The sequence below is a fragment of the Pleurodeles waltl genome, chromosome 10, assembly GCF_031143425.1.
Source record: "Pleurodeles waltl isolate 20211129_DDA chromosome 10, aPleWal1.hap1.20221129, whole genome shotgun sequence".
Lineage (NCBI taxonomy): Eukaryota > Metazoa > Chordata > Amphibia > Caudata > Salamandridae > Pleurodeles > Pleurodeles waltl.
In genome coordinates this window covers 944,962,008-944,985,907 of record NC_090449.1, presented here as the reverse complement: position 1 = coordinate 944,985,907, position 23,900 = coordinate 944,962,008, and positions in this window count along the sequence as shown.

Genomic DNA, 23,900 nt, shown 5'->3' with positions numbered 1-23,900 from the left:
TACATACAAATTGAATATTTTATTTTTTAACACAACATTCAATACTTGGTAATATCTCTCCACAGTCTAAAGGCTACATATCAAAACCTATGTTAATAAACATGCACCTCTACAAACAGCTTTTACCACACTAAGTCGTGTATATAATAAATTTACCAACAATAGTGCACTTACTGACACTTCTCAACAAAGTTCATAAAGTATATTTCTAATTTCCTGAATATATAACCAGTTTCTGATATGTAGCTGAAAACATCAGTCTGTCTGAGTTCGTAAGTCAGTCACTTCTGCTAAGCACAACTCCAAAAGGCTTCCTTCTCCTTCAAATCACCAAGAACACCCTGGTTCAATGCCCAATCACATCAAAGCATTTTTTCAATCATGCAATAAGAATGGAAATTATTAGTTGAGCCTTGGCACTTTTTTTCCTACTTCCCCCATACGATATTGCAAGACTCTCACAGAATCGGAAAACACCTCATGGTAGGCTCAGTAATGTTTCATGAGGGTTTCCGGAGAGCCTCTTATGATCATAAAATACCTTGTGGCAGGCCCTATCATTTCTCCTTGGGTGTCACAAGCCTTTTGCGAGATCACCTGTGTCCATGCAGCAAGCTTGCCTCCATTGAAGCTTGTGAGTTACTCTCATGAGAGTCTAGCGGAATCACAACAAAATTGTATAGAAATAGTAGTATGTAGGACAGAGTATCCTCTCCACTGAGATCTCTCTTACATGCCAGGTGTGGGGAGAGACTGACACTTCCACACAGACCTCTGTCTCAGATGGCACATGCATGCAGTAGTGCATAGGGAGGGACTGGCCTCTCCAGTTAGACCCCTCCCTTGGATTATCGGTGTGGGTAGTACCATGTGAGGAAAGACTGGCCTAATCCCTCAGACCGCTCTCTTACATGAAAAGTGTGCACAGTAGGGTGTCTGCATGCAATGCCCTCTCTTTTCACACCTTTTCCTCAGATAATGGGAGTGTGTACATGGACTGCCTCTCTCTCACTTGACAGGTTGGAATAGTGCAGTGTAGGGAGAGAAAATGCCTCTTCCCTAAGTCCTTTCTCTTAGATGATGCTGTGCAGAGCAGGGTGTGTACATGGACTACCCTCTACTTCCAGACCTCTCTCTCAAATGATAGGTGTGCATCGTAGGGTGCATGGAGAAAAACTGGCCTCTCCAGGGAGACCTCTGTCTCAGATGATGATTGTGGTTTGTAGGGTATTTACACGGACTACCCTCTTGTGCCAGACCTCTGTCTCAGATGATGGCTGTGCATAGTAGGGCATGTTCATGGACTAGCCTCTCCTGTCAGACCTCTCTCTCAGACACGTCTGGGTATTAGGCTGTGTAAATGAATGATGGATTAAACCCAGATCTCTGAGTGGAGAGTTTGCATTGTTCAGCACTCCGTTCATCATACTTTTGTGTTGCTAAAGTTGCCCTAAGTGGAAAGGGTATGCCCAGACGTGGGTCCCTTGCTCACTGTGCCACTGGATTCAAGCTAGCCTGGCTGGTGAAGGGTGACAACCTGAAACCAGTATCAGGATGCTTGTTTCCGGTCCAGGGAGGACCTGGCATTTCGGGCTGGACTGTTCCAGTCTTGACCCTGACCCTGAGGAACAGGGTCAAGACTGATTTGCATACGCTGGGTCCAAACCGGGGTGGCCTGGTGAGCGAAAGAATGATGGATTAAACCCAGATCTGTGACTGCTGGTGAGTGTTTGCATTTTTCAGCACTCTGTCCATCATCCTTTTGTGTTGCTCTTCTGTTGCAACTCTGCCTCATATGACAGGTGTGCGTCGTAGAGTGTGTGGAGAGAGACTGGCCTCTCCGCTGAGGCCTCTCACTTGGATGGCAGGTGTGTATATTGTGCTCTGCCCAGGGACTGTCCTTCCTGCTATTTCCCCTATCTCTGATAATGGATGTGCATAGTAGGGTGTGGGAAGAGACTATACCCTACTCATAACTCTCTCAGAGCACATGGGCTTAAATAGAACACTGTGACAAACACCATTTCCAGTAATACTCCTTTCTTCAGTAGCAAGTCTGCATACTTCAGTGTATTCAAAGATCACCTACTCCTTTATATTGTTCACAAAGTTGCAATAGTCTCTCAAGATTGTCACTTTTTTATTAAACATCTACTCATCCCAGTAGTTATCTCTTACACACTTCCTCTCAAAAACAATGCCCACAATATGCATTTCTACTGATGATGTGTGTTCAGAACTCAAATACCCCTTTTTAATATTCACGATCCCACGAAAGTCCTGTGATATTATACAAATTAGTTAAAAACAATATACATTTATTTTTAAAACAGTAATTATCCTTTAGACACCTCCTCTCGAAATCTAGTGGGACAGCAGGCCTTTCGGCTGCCCCCGTATTTAGTCTTTTCATTTAGTATTAAAAAACACCTCCAGTTTTTCACAGTGAACAGTAATGGCTGCCATTTAATTTCTAACATTCTAACAGCCACCTAATAAGATTGCTTGCGAGACTTGCGGGAGCCTCTCGCTCCCATGAAAGCATGGAGGATTACATAGCATCTCAACCAATCTTATGCCTCTTTTTTTTAATTCACGCTCTCATGGGACTCCCATGGGACTCTTGTGAGCCCAACCATCCAAATATACAACTATATTTGACTCCTAATTTCTCAAAAACTACGGAACAGATTTACATAAATTCACAAAAAGCACAATCTGTGGACCAAGGTCTAGCTTGCTGTTGAATGTGGTGTTATTCTGTTCAGCAGTTTTTGCCGCAGCCATGTCTAAAGAAGTCTATGGGCAATGCATGGGGATTTTACATTTAGGGACCCATTTTTTTTCTCAGCCCCTGCTTGACGGATCACCCTGAAACTTTCCACAAAGGAGCTGAGGTAGATGAACTTCTTTTTTGGAAAGATTCATCAAATGAGGGCCAAAGTTATTAGCAAGCCAAAACCAAACCAAAAAAAACATCCTTCTATGGAAAAACAGACCTAACTATAACTACCCACTAGCTCCAACCACATATATCTACATCTAGCTATATATCTATAGATATATATCTATATATATTTATATCAACATAGATATCTATATCTACATTTATATATCTATATATATTATATATCTATATAAATATTATATATATCAATATATATATATATATATATATATAGTTGTATGTATCTTTCTGGTTGGCAGTGGTATGCACCCTGTCCAAGCAGGAACCATAAAACTAGAAAAACTGTGAAAACACTACACAAAAACATACCGCACCGGGTTAGAACAATAGATCTTAATTTAATGAACAAAACAAGACAAAAATCCAATAGGTAGATGTTGAAATGTGAATTTTTTAAGAATACACTAGTTGTAGTGCTTAGAAGCATAAATTGTCAACCGGGGCTATCTGGTTGTGCCAGACCTGGTCAAATCTGAAAAAAACAGGACGACCGCAATAGAGTGTAGGTCAGATACAGGGACCAGTTTTGTCCCACTGGAAACAGTACCTTGGTTCAGAGTTGCTTCAATGTCGAGAACAAGAAGGAGGAGCAAAGGGGAGATGCACTGGCATTGACCCTGCAGATGTAGGTGTTGCGTCAACTCCTAGCATTGCAAATATGGAGATGCGTCAGGAATGGAGGCAATGCATCACGCAATTGGCAATGCGGTGCTCCCGATGCTCGCAGCAGCAAACAAGAGCCAGGTTCAATGGCAATGCAATTTCTTTGATCCTCGCAGCAGCGGTGATGGGTTGATATTGATGGAGATGCGCCAGTTCTAATCGACACAATGTCAACGATGTGCAGGTTCTGACAGTTGCAGCTCTTTATAACCACTTCCAAGGGACCAGGACTGGATTTGTCACAGCTTGGCAGGGCAAGACTTGCAAACAGCAAAGTCCAGGTGCTGTTGCAACATGAATAGAAGTATTTTATGTCCCTGAGACTTCCGAAGAACAGGAGGCAAGCCAGCAAGCCCTTGGTGTCACTTTGGTTCTGTGTTGGAGGGAGTCAGGTCCAGTCCTTCTGTCTGCCAGGCAAGGAGGGCAGCAGGCAGCAGGTCAGCATAGCAGAGCAGGAGTCCAGCAGAGTCCGCCAAAGAGAAAGTCCTTTCAGCAGCACAGCAGTCCTTTTTCCTAGAGTATCCACAAGTCCAGATGTGTACTGAGTTTGTAGGGCCAGAGGTCCAGTTCTGATACCAGGTGGTGCCTTTGGAATTGGGAGGGACTTTAGAGAGAGGCCTTTAAAGTGTGAAGAGTCCCTGCCCTGGCTCCAGACTCACTCCTTGGGGGGTATGCAACCCTTTGTGTAGAGACAGGCACAGCCCATTCAGGTGTGTCAGCTCCTCGTTCCCATCCTTCCAAGAAAGGCCCAACAGGATGTTAAAGGTCAATCAGTCACACCTAAGCTCCCTTTGTGTGTGGCTGTCTGAAGGGAATGCACAAGTCCACATTTTGCCCCACCCCAGGCATGTATTGGAGCAGGCAGACTGCACCAGATGGTTAAAGTAAGAAAATGCCAACTTTCTAAAAGTGGCATTTTCATAATTACAACTTAAAATCATACTTCACCATAAGTTGTGATTTTAAATTGTGATTCCAGAGACACCACCCTTGACGGTTCCATCGCTCTCCAATTTGAAGTCACACTTATAAGATATAATAAGGTAATTCCCAATCTTATCCTATGCGAGAGATGGGCCTTGCATTTTTGCATTTTTTGTTTTGCTAATAACTTTGGTGCTGTTTGATGAATCTTCATGAAATTTTCTAAATAAGTGTAGCACTCACTTCAGCTACTGTCTGGGAAGTTTCCGGGTGATTCGTCAAGTGGGGGCCGACAAAAAGGGTGTCCCAAAATGTGTTTTCTCTATGGAATTTCAAATAGGGATTTTGAACACAACTACAGCTTGAATGGCTGAACGGAATTTCACCAGTTTTGGCTGCAAGCTAGATCTTGGTTAAGAAAGAGTGCTTTTTGTAATTTGGTATAAATCAGTTCAGGAGCTTTGGAGTTTAAAAAACAAAAAAAAATGATGTATATCTAGGGAAGCAGAGACTCCATGGATCCCGCAGATCTCATGTTGAGGTCTTAATGGCTGCCACCACTTCAGGCAGGAACTTGTGCCAGCCATCTTGGGACTCAGGACTCAGCCTGAGTCCTGAAAAAAACACAAAAAAACAAAAGAGGGTAGGAATACCTTGACCCCCTAGGCCTGGTTGTGGGGTACCCCAGGACCCCCACCTGGTTCCAAAACCCTTTTTTTTTATTTTACAGCAAGTTTGAAGCAGCGGTAAAAAATGTTTAAAAAAAAGAAGCACAGGCTCTGTTGCTTGTTTTGTTTATTCCCTCTGGGTGGTCCAGAATCGGAGGGATAAAGGTATAAATATAATTGGGTTAGAGGGGTGCATGTGGCCCCCCTTCCCAGGCTGATTTCGGCCCCAGAGCCCCAATCCCCCATGGCCCAGCCGAATACAAGATGGGGACAGGGCATGTGGCCCCCTCATGGGCTGATTTTGACACTGGGGACCCCTTCCCTTGTGGCCCAGCCTCACAAATCAAGTAGGATGAGGGCACGAGGCCTCCCATCCTTTGTCGACTTTGGCCCAGGGACACCATCCTCCCGGGCCAAGGCCTTAATATAAAATGGAGGGGGCACAATGCCTTCTCCTGTGCTGATCTTGGCCCCGGGAACCCCATTCCCAGGAGTCCGGTCATCTTACTAATAGGATAGGGAGTTGCATACCCCCTCTCCCCAGGCTGATTTCCCATCCCCTGGGGCCTTCCCACAAAAGCAATTGGGAGGCATGCATCATGGATCCATCCACCATGGCCGGCTCCAGCTATGTCCCAGGGTGCCCACCCCCAGGACATAGCAGTTTTTCTGCCCACAATGGCATGGGAAGGGAAACCTGTGTTTGCTCTCACTTGGCAGAAGCAATTTCAAATGTCCTGCCAAGCCAGCGCAAACATGAAGTCCGCTTCCAGCTGGTGGGAGCTTTATAAATGCTCCCGCCCGTTGAGAGCAGACCTCACATCTGTTTCCCTGCCCACAGTGACGCAGGCAGAGAAACAGATCTGAATAATGCTCCTGCCCATAGGGAGCAGCATTTTAGCTACTCCCTGCATTTGGGACCAATGCCAGCACCTGCTGAGATGGAGAACTGGCTGGGGCTGCAAGGGCATTGGTGCTCCCCTGTGGCCTCCAACAAGGCGATGGTGGGTGCCCTGGGTGGGCACCAAGGTACTCACCCTTTACCGACTGGGCTCCAACCCCCTCCGCCAATAATTATTTGACTGGGCCTGAGAGGATGGAGTCCCTGGGCCGGAAATCAGCCGTGGAAGGATACCAGTGTGCCACCTCTCACCTTTGATCATTGACTGGTCCCTGGGGGATGGGGTCCCTGGGTCAGAAATTGGCCCAGGAAAGGGGGCACATGCCCCATGTTAGAAATGGGGTCTCTAAAGAGCAGAAGTATGCACCCTTGTCCAAGTAGGGACACAATCCAAATCATCCTGTACCAACCCTCTGGTAGCTTGCCACTGAGCAGTCAGGCTTAACTTAGAAGGCAATGTGTAAAGTATTTGTGCAATAAATCATACAGTAACACAGTGATAACACCACAAAAATACACCACACAGGTTTAGAAAAATAGTTGATATTTATCTGAATAAAATAAGGTCAAAACGATAAAGATTCAATAAGTACAAGTTGAAATATATTTTTTTGCATGTTTAAAAAGAGTCTAAAATCTTAGAAATCAACAGTTGTCTCTTGATTAAACAAAGTACCTGGTTTGCATCAAAAATAACATGCACGGAGACCGCAGAGGAGGAGATGCGTGGAAAATAAGGTGTGCGTCGGATTTTTTGATGCAGTAGAGACGATGCGTTATTTCTTTCCATGCTGCAAGGGATTTGTGTTATTTTTTGGGGTGCAGTCTTGGTTCCTCACTCCGATGTGGGGATCTTTTCAACACCTAGGTACGATGTGGAGAAATCCTGGACGTGCTGGAAGAAGTCACAGGTGTTGTGTCGATTGGGTAGGGCGATGTGTCAAATTTTCTGTCGCACGGCAGGTGCTGCATCAATTTTCAACTCAGGGAATCAGCTGCATCTCTCGGGTTTGGCTGTGCGTCGATCCGGTAGAGCTGTGCATTGAATTTTCTGTTGCAAGGCAGGCGCTTCGCCGAATTTCTACTCAGGAAGTCGGGCTGCATCGGTCCGGTTCGGCTATGCAGAAATTTCTCAGTAGGAAGGCAGGCTTTGCTTCGTTTCCTGCAAGATGTGCATCGATTTTTGGCACACAAGGAGGTTCCTGAAGAGATTACCGGGGTTATTATGACCCTGGAGGTAGGTGATAATGTGCCGGTAGTACCACCAACAGGCTGGCGGTACATACCACCACATTATGACATTGGCGGGTTGGCTGCAGCCAACCTGCCAATTTACCATGCCTACTGCCATGGCGGTAGCAGCTGCCAGGCCCGAGATAACAATCTCCAGCCCAGCAGTGCTATTGTACCGCCGGTAGCATTTTGAACCTGCCTACTGCCATTGTTTTCGTAGCGTTCGCAGCACCACAAAAACCATGGCAGTAGGTCCTACCAGTGACAGGGAATTCCTTCCCTGTCACTGGTAGGAGGCTCACCTACTCCCACAAACACTCCCCCGATGCCCCCCATTCCCCCCTTCATCCACGCCCACCCCTTCCGATCCCCCACCCCCCATACACGCACACACTCGCAGACACGTACCACGATTATACACACTCACTCACACTGGCATATACACATTCATTCATGCATGCATCCATTCATTCTCGCACACATCCGTACACACATTCACACTGACATGCAGACACGCATTCACATTTCCATTTGTACACTCATTCTCACACATGCATACACCCACGCAAACAACACTACACACACAGTTGCATTCACGCACATACTCACACATTCATGCGCGCAACCCCCCCCACACACACACACAACACCCCCCATCCCCCTCCCCTGTCAGAAGCCCAACTTACCTGCATCCAGGGGGTGTTCCGTCAGGGAAGGGGATGGGCGCTGCTACTGCCAGCAGCGCCCGCCAGCAGAACACCGCCAGGCCGTATCATGTGTCGTGATACTGCTGGTGGCAGTCTACTGCCGTGGCGGTGCTGGTGGTAGCAGTGCCACCTTACCACCATCCGCCATTATGGCAACAGCCGAATTTCTGCCCTTCTTGTGGTGGAAGTACAGCTGTGGTCATAATCTGGCGAACGGATGGGAGCCAAGGTGATGGTCTTTTGGCAGCTGTCACCGCAGCGGTAGGCAGCTTATACCCCATTGTCATAAAGTGGACCTAAGCTTTTTTGGCCCTGAGACTTCAGAAAACAGGAGGCAAGCTCAATCCAAGCCCTTGGAGAGCTCTTCTCAGCAAAGTCAGAGGTCAGCAGAGCAACAGCAGAACAGCAGCCCTTCTCAGCAAAGCAGTCCAGGTGAGTCCTTTGGCAGCCAGGCAATTCCTCTTGACAGGTTGCAGGTTCAGGTACAGAAGTGTCTGAGTTGGTAGGGTTAGAGACCCAGTTTATATACCTAAAATTCCTTTGAAGTGGGGGAGACTTCAAAGAGTGGTTTTGAAGTGCACACGTTCCCCTTTCAGTACAGGTCTGTCCGCCAGGGTCCCAGTTAGGGGTTTGGCAGTCCATTGTGTGAGGGCAGGACACTAGCCTTTGAAATGTAATTGTCAGGCCCTCCACCCATCCAGCCCAGGAGGACCCATTCAGTATGCAGATGAATGCAGGTGTGACTGAGTGTCCTGTGTTTGTGTTTGTCTAGGTGAAATGCACAAGGAAGCTGTCAACCAGCCCAGCCCAGACATTGATTGGAGACAAGCTGTAATGCACAGATGGATTTTAGGTGCTGAGAAATGCTCACTTTCTAAAAGTGGCATTTCTAAAATAGTAATATAAAATCCAACCTCACCAATAAGCAGGATTTTCTATTACCATTCCGGCCATATTAAATATGACCTGGTTACCGTTTTCTGACCAGAATCTACCACTCAAACAGTATATGAGGGTAGTCCTAATGCTATCCTATGAAAGGAGATGGCCTCCCAGTAGTGAAAAACAAATTTAGGAGTGTTCCACTACCAGGAGATATAAAACACACAAGTACATGTCCTGCCTTTTACCTACATAGCATCGTGCCCTATGGGTTTCCTATGACCTACCTTAGAAATTCTATATTTAGAAAAAGGGGACTTTAAGGCTTGGCAAGTACTTTTAAATGCCAAGTCGAAGTGGCAGTGAAACTGCACACACAAGCCTTGCAATGGCAGGTCTGAGACATGGTTAAGGGGCTACTTATGTGGGTGGCATAATCAGTACCGCGGGCCCACTAGTAGCATTCAATTTACAGGCCCTGGGCACATATGGGTGGTCATTATGACATTGGCGGTGAGTGATAAAGTGGTGGTAATAGCACCAACAGGCTGGCGGTAAGTACCACCAAATTATTATCATGGCAGTGATACCTCCCATAGAGAGCTAATGTACCACACCAACTGCCAGGGCATCAACAACACTGACCACAGCAGTAGCCATCAACAGCCAGGCGGAAGCCAAGTTACCGCCAAACATATTATGGCATAGCAAACCGCCATGATTTCTGGGGCAGTACCAACACCATCAAAAGCCCGGCAGAAACATAACACAGAAAAGGAAAGACTCACCAACAGGTACACAGAGGACTCCGCTGCAGTCCTGGAACCGGAACTTCAAGTCTTCCTCCATGCTATTCTATTCCATGGCCCTCATGGAACACCAACGCTGACAAAGAAGATGACGGTGAGTATAGCCACCTAGCACACAAGGGAGGGAGGGAGGAAAAGGAGAGTGACACACATGAACAACACATAGCATTCACACACACACCATACACAGAACCAGCAGCAGAGTTAAACTAATGTCACAGGACACACGTTAAAATAAAACAAGGACCACTGTGAGAATCAGAAAACACTGTAACTTGATGCCAACAGCCACCATATTGTCCATTCGAATCCAAATGCAAGCGACAATGTTCAGAATGGGCCAATGGCCAGTTCAAAGTACAAAATGGCCACATGGCCACAGGGCACAGTCCAAGGTCTAACTTAACTCCTGACAACTTCCGGAATCCACTGTGCAGGGGCATCATGTTGGAAATGGGCAGGCACCTGAAGGGAGGGGTGGTGGGACACCTCAGCTGAAGTTTGGAACTTTCCCGCTGGTTCTGGAGGGGGATCCAGGCCCATTTGTCTTTGCTGGTGAGTGCAAGGCCACAGTCTGTGAAGTGGGGAACTTGCCCACTGGTTCTGGAGGGGGCTCCATGCCCATTTGTCTTTGCTGGGGGGTGTAAGGCCACAGTCTATGAAGTGGGGAACTTGCCCACTGGTTCTAGAGGGGGCTCCATGCCCATTTGTCTTTGCTGGGGAGTACAAGACCACAATCTATGAAGTTGGGAACTTGCCCACTGGTTCTGGAGGGGGATCCATGCCCATTTGTCTTTGCTGGTGAGTGCAAGGCCACAGTCTCTGAAGTTGGGAACTTGCCCACCTGTTCTAGAGGGGGCTTTATGCCCATTTGTCTTTGCTGGAGAGTGCAAGACCACAGTCTCTGAAGTGGGGAACTTGCCAACTGGTTCAGGAGGGGGCTCTTTGTACAACAGTCCCTAAAGGGTGGCATTCGTGCCCTCTGCTGGAGGTGAGGGCTGCTTTGTCTCTGCTGGAGATAAGGGCTGCTGTGCGTTTGCTGGAGGTGGGGGCTCCTTGCCCACTGCTGGAGGTGAGGGCTGCTGTGCCTGTGCTGGAGGTGGGTTCTCCTTGCCCTCTGCTGGAGGTGAGGGCTGCTGTGTCTCTGCTGGAGGTGAAGGCTGCTGTGATTGTGCTGGAGGTGGGGGCTCCTTGCCCTCTGCTGGAGGTGAGGGCTGCTGTGCGTGTGCAGGAGGTGGGGGCTCCTTGTCCTCTGCTGGAGGTGAGGGCTGCTGTGTCTCTGCTGGAGTTGAGGGCTGCTGTGCCTGTGCTGGAGGTGGGGGCTACTTGCCCTCTGCTGGTGAGGTGGGCCTCTTGCCTTTCATTGGTGATTGAGTGGGAACCTTCCCTTTCAATGGTGGTTGAGTGGGAACCTTCCCTTTCTTTGCTGGTGGAGTGAGAACCTTCACTTTCTTTGCTGGTGGAGGGGGGATCCATGTGTCCCCTCTTGTGATGGGTTCCCATGGCCTTTGACATGTCACTTTTGTCCTTGCCTCCAGGACTAGGAGGTGCCTCCACTGTCCCCGTCTCCTGTCCCTTGCTTTTCACCACCCTAGTCCTCGCTTTCTGAGCCAGAGGTGTGCCCTCAGTAGGATTGGCAGCTGTCACACTCTGGGGCCCCTTTGTGCCAGCAGCTCATGATTTAATGGGAGAAGTGGCAGACTGTTTGGCTGAGGTGCAGGGCTGGAATGTTGTGACCCTGCTGTTACGGACAGGACGGGGGTGGAGGGGAAGGGAAGAGGTCAAGTTGGGCAAGGAAAAGCTTCTTACAGACGTTGGGACGGGATGTGGGAGGAGGGATGGGAGTGGAGGTTGAGGGAGTGATTGTCGGAGGTGTACGTCTGCTGGACTTGGGTGAAGGTGCATGTACAGTGTGCATGTGTGAGGTGGATGGCTGTTGGGTGTTTGAGTGCATGCGTTTGTGTCTCTTGGGGGGCAGGCGGGGTGGGAGAGGACAAAGGAGACACCTGGATGGATGTTGTGGCAGTGTCTGCAAGTCAGCTGTGTGTGCTGCTTGATCTGGTGATGGTGGTGGTGGCTGTTGATGCAGTACATGCAGGTGTGAGTGCAGATGTGACTGTGAGGGAGGAGGAGGGGAGGCAGTGGAGGCAGTGGATGTGGTTGTTTGTGCAACTGTCTGTGGTTTGTGTGAGTGCTTGTGGCCTGAAGTGTGCTGCCTGTGTTTGACTGTGCTACTCTTGTGTGATGTTTTGTGTGCATGCTTGTCTGTATCTCTGCCTGGGGTGGGTTGGAGTTGAGGGGACTGGGACTAGGAAGTCGTAGTTGGAGGCAGGACAGTAGGAACAGGGACACTGGCTGCCATCAGAGAGGAGGCCAGACCCTGAAACAGTCTCTGTAAGACCACCAACCCACCATGGATGCCCTCCAGGTATGCATTGCTTTGCTGCATCTGGGATGCCAGCCCCTGGATTGCATTCACAATGGTTGGCTGCCTTATCAAGATGGATCTCAGGAGGTCAATAGCCTGCTCACTGAGGGCAGCAGGGCTGACTGGGGCAGTGCTTGAGGTGCCTGGGGAGTGCAAACACACCCCTCCCAGCTCTGCATGCATACCCACCACCAATGCATGGACATCATGGAGAACTACCAATCCCACAATACATCACCATACACTACCAATGGTGGGAGGACAAAACCATTATCATTGGGAAAGCTAGGAATGTGGAACATGTCACAGACAATTACCCTAGGACATCACTTACATCTCCAAAGGTGACTCAGCCAATATCAGTAGCGAGGTGCCACGGCAACCCACTCCCCCACCAGAAGATGCCCTCAGTGATGACAGCAACTCTGGAGGTCTCGATCTGGAGGAACTCCCTGGCCCATCTGGGACCACTGGCCAGTCGGTTACCACATCCCAAAGCCAGTCCACCACAGGGCCCTGCCTTCAGATTCAAACACCACAGCAGCCAGCCAACACCCCCATACCTCTGTCACCAGGACACATCAAACAGTAGTGTGCCCACCTATACAGGGACCCGAGTCCACACCACACAGGCAAGACGATGAGTGTCCTGGTATAAGTGGGAGTGGGCACACCATTCAGGGGACGCGGGCACAGGGAGCCAGGGACAGTCGGAGGACAGCTGTGCGCCCGGGAGAAGACAGGACCAGGGAACAGACTGCCCAGGAGGCACTCACAAATGTCCTGTGGCATACCAACAATCCCAAGACAGGATGGGTCAGGTGCCCAACAACATGCAGGAGAACCAGCGGCTGCAGGGGGAACACCACCAGGAGGTCATGCAACAATTGCAGGTCTTGAATACCACCATGGCCTCCATGGCAGGGGAGCTGTGTGACATAGCGAACATTATGGGGACTACACAGCACACCAGCGGGCCCCTACCACTAGCCAGTGTACTGACCAGCCCGCCACATCTGCTGCAGCTAGTGGACAGGAGGTCCTGCCACAGGCCTCACAGGCCACCAGCACCCCTCCCCCTGCAGAGGGTGAACCACCCCTAAATGTTCCCTGCGAACCAGACAGACACCAGAAACAGTTGCCAAGACCAAGACCACTGCCAGGAAATGAGCCCTTCCAGAATGTCCCCTTTGTGTGCCACTGAATCACCTTGTTCACTTTAGACTTCCATTGCTCCTCTTCCTATGGGCCCATGGACACTGGACCTGTAATACAAACAGACTAGGCCACTACACTGGAATTTTCCCAACCATCACCTCACTCTATTGCACTTTCCATTTATTTATTATTTTGTTATACAGATAAACACCCTTGAACACAACTTAAATAATAGCGCTTTATCAGAAAGAAATGTGCAATTTATTGAACTGTGTTGAACTGCATGATCCTGTGCAAATGTCCTGTAATGTGTGAATCCATCCAACAAATGTGTATCAGCAGTCTGTAGTCATTACATCAGTACACTGTTGTAACCACACCAACATCTACAATAAGGGAAGGCATAGGTGATAATCAATTGGGATGCAAAGGTAGTGAGTGGCATAATACTACAGCCACACAGCACATCACTTAAATGTAGACATTTATAGATCAACGGTCTTACCTGAGTGTCATTGGAAGTACTGCTGAATGATATGCGTCCTGTTGTCCACATCCTCCTCTTCTTTCTCATCCTCACTGTCCTCAGGGACCACTGCTGCCACAGGTACATTGTCACCCCCCTCTGCCTGCAGATAGGGCACATGGCGTCTGAGGGCTAAATTGTGCAGCATGCACCCCACCACCACAATCTTGCAGACCTTCTCAGGGGAGTAGCATAGGGATCCATCTGTCAAATGGAGGCACCTAAACCTGGCTTTCAGGAGACTGAAGGTACATTCAAAAATCCTCTTGGTACGCCCATGAGCATCATTGTACCTATTCTCAGCCCCTGTTCTCAGATTTCTAACAGGGGTCAACAGCCAGGACAGGTTTGGGTAGCTGGAGTCACCTAGAAGAAGTGAGGGACACACAATAGCCATGCACAATGGCATGGGGTATGACTCTAGTAGGCATACACTGACATACGTTGGGTGGGGACTCAAGCTCATCTATAAGCCACACTCTGTGCCTCTGTAGTCGTGCCATCACCTGTGGGAGGCTGCTATTCCTCAAAACAAAGGCATCATGCACAGAGCCAGGATATCTGGCAGTGACGTGGGAGATGTATTGGTCAGCAAGGCACACCATCTGGACACTGAGAGAGTAGAAACTCTTCCTATTCCTGTAAACCTATTCATTTCCCCTGGGAGGAACCAAGGCAATATGGGTCCCGTCAATGGCCCTGTCACGTGTGGTATGTGTCTCATGGTGTAGAATCCAGCCTTCACAGTGGGCAAATCATCAACCTGGGGGAATGCGATGTAGCTGCGCATGTGTTTGAGCAATGCAGCCAAAACCCTTCCAAGCACATTCAAGAACATTGGCTGTGACACTCCTGCAGCCAAGCCCACAGACACCTGGAAGGAACCATTTGCCAGGAAATGGAGCGCTGATAGTACCTGCACAAAAGGGGGAATCACTGTGGTGCAACGGATAGCAAATAGCAGATCAGGCTCCAATTGTGCACACAGGTCTTTGATTGTGGCCCTGTCCAGACGATAGGTGAGTATGATGTTCCTGTCCTCCAGTGTAGCCAAGTCTACAAGGGGTCTGTACACGGGTGCTTGCCTCCTCCACCAATTCCTCCACAGTGGTTGGTATCTAAATGAGCCAAAAGTAAAATGGTTGTGACAACAGGACTTATGGACACACAACATCAGAGTACACAGGGCATGTATGTATATAGGACACTAGAATTGTCTAGGTGTGTACAGTCAACACCAATGATGCACATTTTAATTCAATACATGAATATTAGCAGTAGAAAATGGCAACTGCCTGTCCTGTATGCAGGGACAGGTGGATGTGACCTCACTCCACCGGCGTTAGGCACCACTGTGGAATTCCTCATTGGCTAACATGGGGCTCTATGGAGTTCAGGAACCATTGATGATCAACGCCGGTTGTGACGGTGTTCACCGCCGCAGCCATGACCGCCATTTTCTTCCTATCACTTCACTTGATTCCTGACTTTCCACTCAACAACATCTCCATTGTGTGTTCTGCTGTGACCTGGGTCTGGTACCTGCCATGGCCCGTGCAACAGAGGAAAGGGAACCAGCCTTCACATTGGAGGAGTTGCAGAGCCTCGTGGATGGGGTCCTACCATTGTATGGGCAGTGGTATGGGCCTCCAGACCAACATGTGAGTACATCATGGGTACGTTGCATGCAACATTATTGCATGGAGGAGAATGTGTGTGCTAGCAGTGTGTCATTTGGGGGGTATGGCTGCTGGCAATGTGAATGCAGAAGTACAGGTCATATGCTTGATGAGTGGCAAATGCAGTATGTAGGCCACTTGTTTGACAGGCTGGATTGTATGGTTCATGGTGTCCTTCTGTCTGTGTTTCCTTTGTAGGTCAGCGCCCTTCAGAAGAAGGGGTTGTGGCCCTGTGAGTCCATAGCCGGCAGAGCACCCACTGCAGGAAATGGTGGTAGGACCTGGGACATTGGGCCCGGAAGACTCTGGAGGCCCAGCTGGGGATGGCCTCCCAACGAGGGAGGGGTGCCCGTTGGAGGCTGACCACCCTAATGGCCTGCATACTGGCGGTGGCCAATCCTGAGATGGATGGGCGCTTCAGAGCCGTACAGCAGCCACAAGGGGGTGAGTACAGACTGGTACAGACTGTGTGGTATTCATTATTTGTTGCCTGGCGTGGTATTTGAGTGCACAGTTCTAGTCAGTGCATGCCCCAATATGCAGGTTTTGTCAGGAATCCCAAAGGTGCCTCCTGCATTATCTGTGAGCAGCCCCAGGGATTAGGGTAAAATCATATCTCTGTTCTTGATTAAACCTTCATGTTTCTAAGTAAACAGCTGTGTTACACACTTGGTTTTATCAATGCTTGCTTTACCAATGCTTGTTTGCTAATATGAGCAGGTGTAGACATGTGCATCTAATTGGGTCTGGTGACTCATCCACAGGTGGAAACTCAACTGCTTTCCTGATTAGCTATAAATAGCAGAGTGAAGCATGCCTCCCTGCTTGGCCTTCTTTTGCTTCCTGATCTCAGCATCTGACTTGGCAGTCCAGCTCCTGCTGTCATCCTCGTATTCAGGACTTTTGAACCAATTATTTTCTTCATTCCTGTACCAGCTGACACCAGGCATTCGTCCAGCACTCCGGAAAAGACTGCAGCTAAGTGACTAGTATTCTCCAGGGAATTTGTTCTTTGAGCGCCGCGCTTTCCTAGAACAGCTGGTGCATTTCAGACCTCGTATTTTTGCAGAGTGCTTATCTTGAAGAGACAAATGCATTTCTGAACATTCTATATCATTATTGTAGTTACTTGCCTAAATGTGCTTCAGGAAATCTGCTTGAGCTCAAGTACTACAAAAAGTGACAGTGCAATTTTAAAAGAGCATTTATGTGACTTTTCTTTCTCTAATAGCATAACTCTTGGATTTAAATTGTGTCATTCATGCCTGTGTTTCAGGTTTGAGGAATTTGCTTTTTGAAGGGATTTTCACATACACAGTGAAACCAAACCAAACTGTGCCACCTTAACTGTTTGAACCCAGAGTGGACATTTGTATTTCTTGGATTATTTTTGTTCCTTTTAGTTTAACCCTATGCATGCAGTTAAGGTATATGTGATAGAATTAATGCCCTTGTTTGTCTTTCTTGTGCATGATTAGTACACCCACAGTTCTAATTGTAGTGTGCAACAGTGAATCTCTGTGAAGCCAGCCCGGGTGTCGCAGAACTTATTTATATGATACTCAGGCCCGTATTTATACTTTTTTAGCGCCGCATTTGCGCCGCTTTTTGACGCAAAAGCAACGCAAACTTACAAAATCCAATTGTATTTTGTTAGTTTGCGCCACTTTTGCGTCAAAAAGCGGCGCAAACGCGGCGCTAAAAAAGTATAAATACGGGCCTCAGTTTGGGTTTTTGGTAATGCAGTGTTAGTAATCCTGCCAATAGTTATTATTATTCATGAAAAGAGCTGGAGCATCCCGGTGTTCTTCTACCGCTCACGTGCCCATATCAGAAAGAGAGATTCAGTTTCAAGAAAGTTTAGTGCACTAACTCTACTATCACTCTGTCAACAATTACCTTCCCCCCAAAGATACAGGGTGCCTGGCTGGACCAGCAAGACGTGGCAGTGTTTTGTCTCTTTCTCCTCCAGTCCCCCTTTCCTTTTGGGACACCTGCTGGGGTTTCTTTGTCCACCAGGAAGTGCCGAGAGGTGTTCCAGGAGGTCAGGGCATACTATTGCCCCTCAGGTGAGTGGCACAGTTGTGACAGGTTTAGACATTCCTGCCTGGTCTTGCTTAGCTATATAGGGTTGCATGCATGTTTGGTATTGCTAGGTAGATAGCTTGCCATGGCAGACAGAGCTTACTTTGTCCCAGTAGGTGTGCAGATGATAGTGTTTGGGGTCCTAACTGCTTTAGTACCTAGGCAATGGTTTGTCACTGTGGTCCATTCTGCCCATTCTTATTCCCAGGGAGTGATTGTGATGTGTATGCCATCTGTGCTGTTGGTGCTGTAATTGACCCTGTGCTCCCTTTTTTTCTCCCCCACTCCTTTTGTCATCCTGTCCATGTGTGCATTAGCATCATCTGACGAGGGAGCACGTGCACCAGCAAGTGAGGGAGCTGCAACCAATGGGACGCAGGAGGCAGAGTTCACCAACGCCGAGGGGACCAGTGGGACGTAGAGCGAGGAGAGCACCACAGGGGAGACTGGAGCTGATACAACTGACTCTGAATCCTCCTCCGATGGAAGCTCCCTGGTGGTGGCGGACCCCTCTGGGACCACACCAGGTACAGGATCTTCTGCCACACCTGTACCAGCACCGCCCTCCCAGTAGCCCACACCCAGTTGCCTGTGTCTGCGCACCCAGGAGGGTGGGTGTCTCCTTTGTCCCAGGCACCTTAGGCCCTGCCTCAGTCAGCCCTGCTGCCCTCAGTGAGGAGGCTATTGACCTTCTGAGATCCATCTCTGTAGGGCAGTCAACCGAAGTGAATGCCATCCAGGGGCTGGCATCCCAGATGCAGCAATGCAATGCCTTCTTGGAAGGCATTCATGGTGGCTTGGCAGCCCTACAGAGATCATTTCAGGCTCTGGCCTCCTCTCTGACGGCAGCCAGTGTCCCTGTTTTTCCATCCTCCATTCAACTACCTCTTCACAAATCCCCGTTTCCTCTCCCCAACCCATCCCACGCACACATTCTGACAAGCATGCACCCAAAACGACAGGACTCACACAGACAAACACGGGCACCACACTTCACTACACAAGCACATACACAGCCAACACATTGTTGCAGACTCAACAACAGCCACTGCCTCCATTGTCTCCCCCTCCACCTCCTCCCTCACAGTCACATCAGCACTCACACCTGCCTGCACAGCATCAACAATCCCTGATACTGCCACCTGACACCCTTGCCCATAGTCACCACAACAGCAGACCCGCAGACATGCACCCCACACACCACATGCTCAGTCACCACCACCGCCACCTCATGCAGCACTCTCACCTCACTTGCAGACACCACCACAGCATCCATCCACAAATCCTGTTTGTCCTCCCTACCCTGTCTGTTCCCCTTCAAAGACACACAAACACTCCCACTCAGACCCCCAACCGCCATCCACCTCACACAGGCACACTGTTCATGTGCCTGCACCCAAGTCCAGCACACCACCTCCAACAGCCACTCCCAGTACCTCCATTCCCATACCTCCTCTCACACCCTGCCCCATTGGTCCTAAGAAGCTTTTCGTTTCCTACCTTGAACTCTTTCCCATCCTGCTTGTAAGAGAAAAGTCCCCAGCCCAGTACATCAGCTCCAAATCAAATCCTGTTCTTCCCCCTAAGTGTACTCCTGCCACTAACGAGAAAAAGGGTGGCACTCTGGCCCCCCCGTCCCAAGGCCACTCCTCCACCTCCAAGACAGCAGGGCATGGACCGGCCCCCTCCCAAACCTAAGCCCAAGGACCCCCCTCCCAAGAAGAAAGGCCCCCACACCCCCACATCCCCGCCCCCTGAGGTGCCTGCCTACCATCTCCATGATGCCCCTGCCCAGTGGAGTGACTGGGCTGTCAGGAATCAAGGTGGGCCTTGGACGTTGCCCTGTGGCTAATGGCTGACATTGGACTGGCCAATGGCCCTTTGTATATATTTGCCTCAGTTGTTGTGGGCGCAGGTCCAGCGAAATACAGAGCTTGGACCTAAGGTATATGTCCTGGAATTCTTTACTTCGCCCTGACGTTGCTGTTGTTTACTCTGCAGATTGTTCTGGGTGTGTGTGTATGGTGTGTGTTGTGTGTGTGTGTGTGTGTGTGACTCTCCCCTTCCTCCCTTGTGTGCTAGGCGGCTGACTCACCATCCTCGTCTTCGTCGACATTGGTGCTCCTGGACAGCCATGGCGTGATATAGCATCAGGAGGACTTCCAGTTCTGGTTCCATGGCGGGCGCGGACTCCTCTGTGTCCCTGGAGGTGAGTGTCTCCTTTTATATGATGTGTTTCTGCCAGCCGTTTGGTGGCATAGCTAACACCCTGGAAATTCTGGCGGTCTGCTATGCCATAATATGGTGGGCGGATCCTTGTCTTTCGCCTGCCTGGAGAGGGCTACCGCGGTGTGCAGTGGTCATACCGCACTGGCAGTTGGGGTGGTACATTGGCTGTCTATGGGAGGGTTCACTGCCATGGTAATTATTTGGCTGTCATTACCACTGGCCTGGCGACAGTACTACCGCCATCGCCAGTGTGGTGGTCAGCTGACCACCAATGTCATAATGACCACCATAGTCATTTGGCTACCAATGCAGTGTGGCCTGATCAAGATTTACAGGAACATGGGTTCCTGGTAGTTGTAGTCATGTCACCCTCCCCACTCCATTCAGTACAGATATGTTTGTTTGTCTTACATTTCATTTGCCAGACAGTATTTAGGTTGGTACACACATCTGACAGTTGACTCATGCAAGTAGTTCTGGGTTGAACTTGTGGACTTTACCTTTACAACCCTCATTGCAATCTTTCACATTTGTTAGAAATAGCTACATGTGGTGTGATGTGGCACACTGTACATTTATGTGATGACATGTCTGCTAGCCTGCCTATTGCATCATGGTGATATGATTGGACCACACAGCAACAAAAGGTGAAGTGTGGACATGCAGGTAATGATGCATTCTTCACATTATTTGTGTTGGGACTTACCAGACTGCACTCCTCTGAGTATTCCTGTCATTCCCTCAGGATGCAGGATGGCCAGTACCTTTTCCTCTCAGGGTAAGAATTTTGCTTGGGGCGTGGGAGGGTCACCACCAGTCCTCTGGGCATCCATGTGTTGCCTGCTGGCCAGGAAACATACTTTTGTCCTGAGGTCATTCCACCTCTTCGTAATATCTTCCTTTGTGCACATGATGTAGCCTACGCGTTTACCCTATCAACTATCCATTGCCACATTTCCATTTTCCTACTTAGAGGAGTGCGGTGGACTTGCGCTCCAAACAATTGTGGCTCTACTCTGAAGATTTCATCTACCATGACTTTTAGTTAATGTTCGGAAAAACAGGGGTTTTTGGGTCCTGACATAGTGTAGATACAAAAGGGAGGAGGTGCTGATGTGTGGGAAAAATGCATGGTGTGAAGGTAAACCTGGATAAACGGTGTAGTGTGTGGGGGTTGATATGTGACTGTATTTACATGAATGTATGAAGTGTAAAAGTGCAATGTCAGTGTGTCTGTAGCTCTGCTGCTATTGGGATGGCAAAAGACCCAACTTTTGGATCTGGTCTGGTTTTGGATGTGTTTTATAGTGTGCTGCTCAGGTGTTTCCACTGGCCCAATATGGGTAAGCTGTGTTATTTTTTTAACTATCCAATGGGCAGTTTTCTTCTGATTTCCTAACTGCATGCTGCCACGATCGACTGCCATTACCTAACTGCTGCGGTCGGCCGCAATTACCTAACTGCCGCACTCTGCTGCCATTGGTTGACCATTACGGTCGACCACCATTGGTTGACTGCAGTGGTCAACAGCCATTGGTTCACTGCCACTGGGAGTTCGCCTCTTGCACTGTGTCATCGTTATATTGTCAGAGGTTCACCAAGGTCTGTGGCAGTTTCGGAGCACTGCACGCCACGGTTTTCTGTCCTGCGTTGCGGTTCTTTGACAGTCTGACCATGAAAGTTGTAATAAGGCCCTAAAGCCTGCTCAGAAAAGGTTAGAGTTTTGAATAGCACCAGTATCTGTCTTCCAGCCCCATCTCCTATGCAACTGAGATAATATAAGTACAACATTTGAGTCAATCATATGGAGAATGCATTTCTTTTATTTCTTCAATGTCTTTCGGTTTGTGGATGTCTTAGCTATGCTTTACTGATCTTATACAATCCTGCCATCAACCAGATGCAGAGATCCATATCATTTACATCTGAGTTTTGTAACCTACATGTTCTTGCATTTTCAGTGACAGGTTTTATTCTCTATCGCAGTACCTCTCTAGAGAGATTATACATGTTGTTACAGCAATGCAAGAAATTGATACAATTTGTTCACCAGGTTTCTATGAGTTCCATGATGTGTTTGATTAAAAAGAAGGCTGCAACTTTACGACCATAGAGATCATTTGATTTAGATATAGATTGCGTTCAAAAATTTAATTTTCATGTACTCGGATTTATACCCACTCCATAGCAGAGCAGAAAAGGATCACCTAAAGAAATATCTGTAACTTAGACAATAGAAAGTGTTCATTAGATCATCTGCCTCCCAAGCAGGATCTCTTTTGTTCTATGTGCCAAACCCAATGGCCATTGGTGAACTAAGGATCTGCATAGATTTTCCAGCTTTAAATAAGGTAGCAGTCATCACGCCCTCTTCCATTGATCTTTGTTTTCCTGAATCCCATGAATTTGGCTCATATTGAATAACATACCATGGTGCCAAAACATCATCTGTAAACCATCAAAGGAATAGTGAACATTGGTTCAGAGCACCAGACTGAAAGTGTGGCATCGGATAGTGTATTTAAGCACTAAGCAATGCCATTATTTTAGCATAACACTCTGTTTATGTTTCAGTCCTGTCCTGCAGTTTGTGAGTTAGTGGTTATTAACAAATTAATTAGTGGCTCTCATACATCTACCACAAAAACTGTTAGGATAATCGAGTGTCTGAAAAATGTTATTAAAAAATTATGAAGGTGGAATCCCTGATATCAAGGGTATTGTCTTTGTCTCCCGTAAAATACATTTCCAGCAGATATATTTCCTGTACAATTCTTCAAGGAGACCAACACATTGTCATGTGTGTGAAATATTGCAAAGTGCGCATTTTAGTGGAGAGGAGCAGAAGCTACTCTTAAAAATCTACCACAGATTTGGGAAGTGGCCAGCCTTCTCCTTCGCAACGCACCATCAAAGAAATGACTGTTGGTGTTTACTCATATGGTCCTAGATAAATTGCAGCATTCCCTTCACTATTTTGTTGGGGGCCATCACTGGTATGAAACAAATATATATATATATATGTATATTCACTGAAAAAAATCAAAGGTTACAGGAACGTTATAGTTAGGTTCTGAATCTACTTGCACAAAACCATATAAATTCAGAAGTTATAGTTATGGTTAACTCAAGTAACCATAACTCGCACCCTAAGGTAACTATAACTTGCACCCCTGCCATGCACAGTTTTCTCATCAATAATTTTAGTCCAAATGTTTAATTGATAATATCAATAATGCCATAGAAGGTGTCATCAATGTTGTGATATGTGGGGTAATTAGCTGTGCATGGCGAGGGCGTGAGTTATAGTTACCGTATGGTGCAAGCTTTAGTTACTTGACTCAACCATAACTGTAATTGCTAAATTCCTATGGTTTTGTGCAAGTAAATTCAGAACCTAACTAATATGTTCCTGTAACTTTTGTTTTTTTCAGTGAATTTCTATGGCTTTTTTAGCACACGTTAATATAACCAGGGCCGAACATATCCTTTGGCCGTGTGTGGTGGGGGTTGGCCTTAGGGCCAGGGCTACAGCTGTTCAGGCTGTAGCTGTGTCTAAAGAATACAAAATCCCCAAAGACACAGAATGAGGAAACATTTGGGACCCCCATTTATCTTAGCCCCGATTTTACGAATCACCCAGAAACTTTCCATGCAGAACTAGGCAAAGTAGGACACTTTTTGGGGGGAAAATTTGGTGAAGATTCATCATACATACCAAAGTTATTATTAACAAACCAAAAAACCCTTTGTATATAGGAAAAGTTGGTCCTAACTATAATTTTTAGACATATATAACCTACTGGTGATCATCACTAGGTAGTTATAAATAGGACCTAGCTTCCAAAGGAAAAGCTTGTTTTTTTTCCGTTTTTTTTCAGTTCATATATCACTGAAAAAAACAACAAAGATTACAGGGACTTTACAGTTAGGAATCAGCATTTTAAAAACCTTAAATATTTATGATAATGAAAATTCACTAAAAACAGAGGTTACAGGGACGTTATAATTAGATTAAGATTTTACACGCACAAATCCAT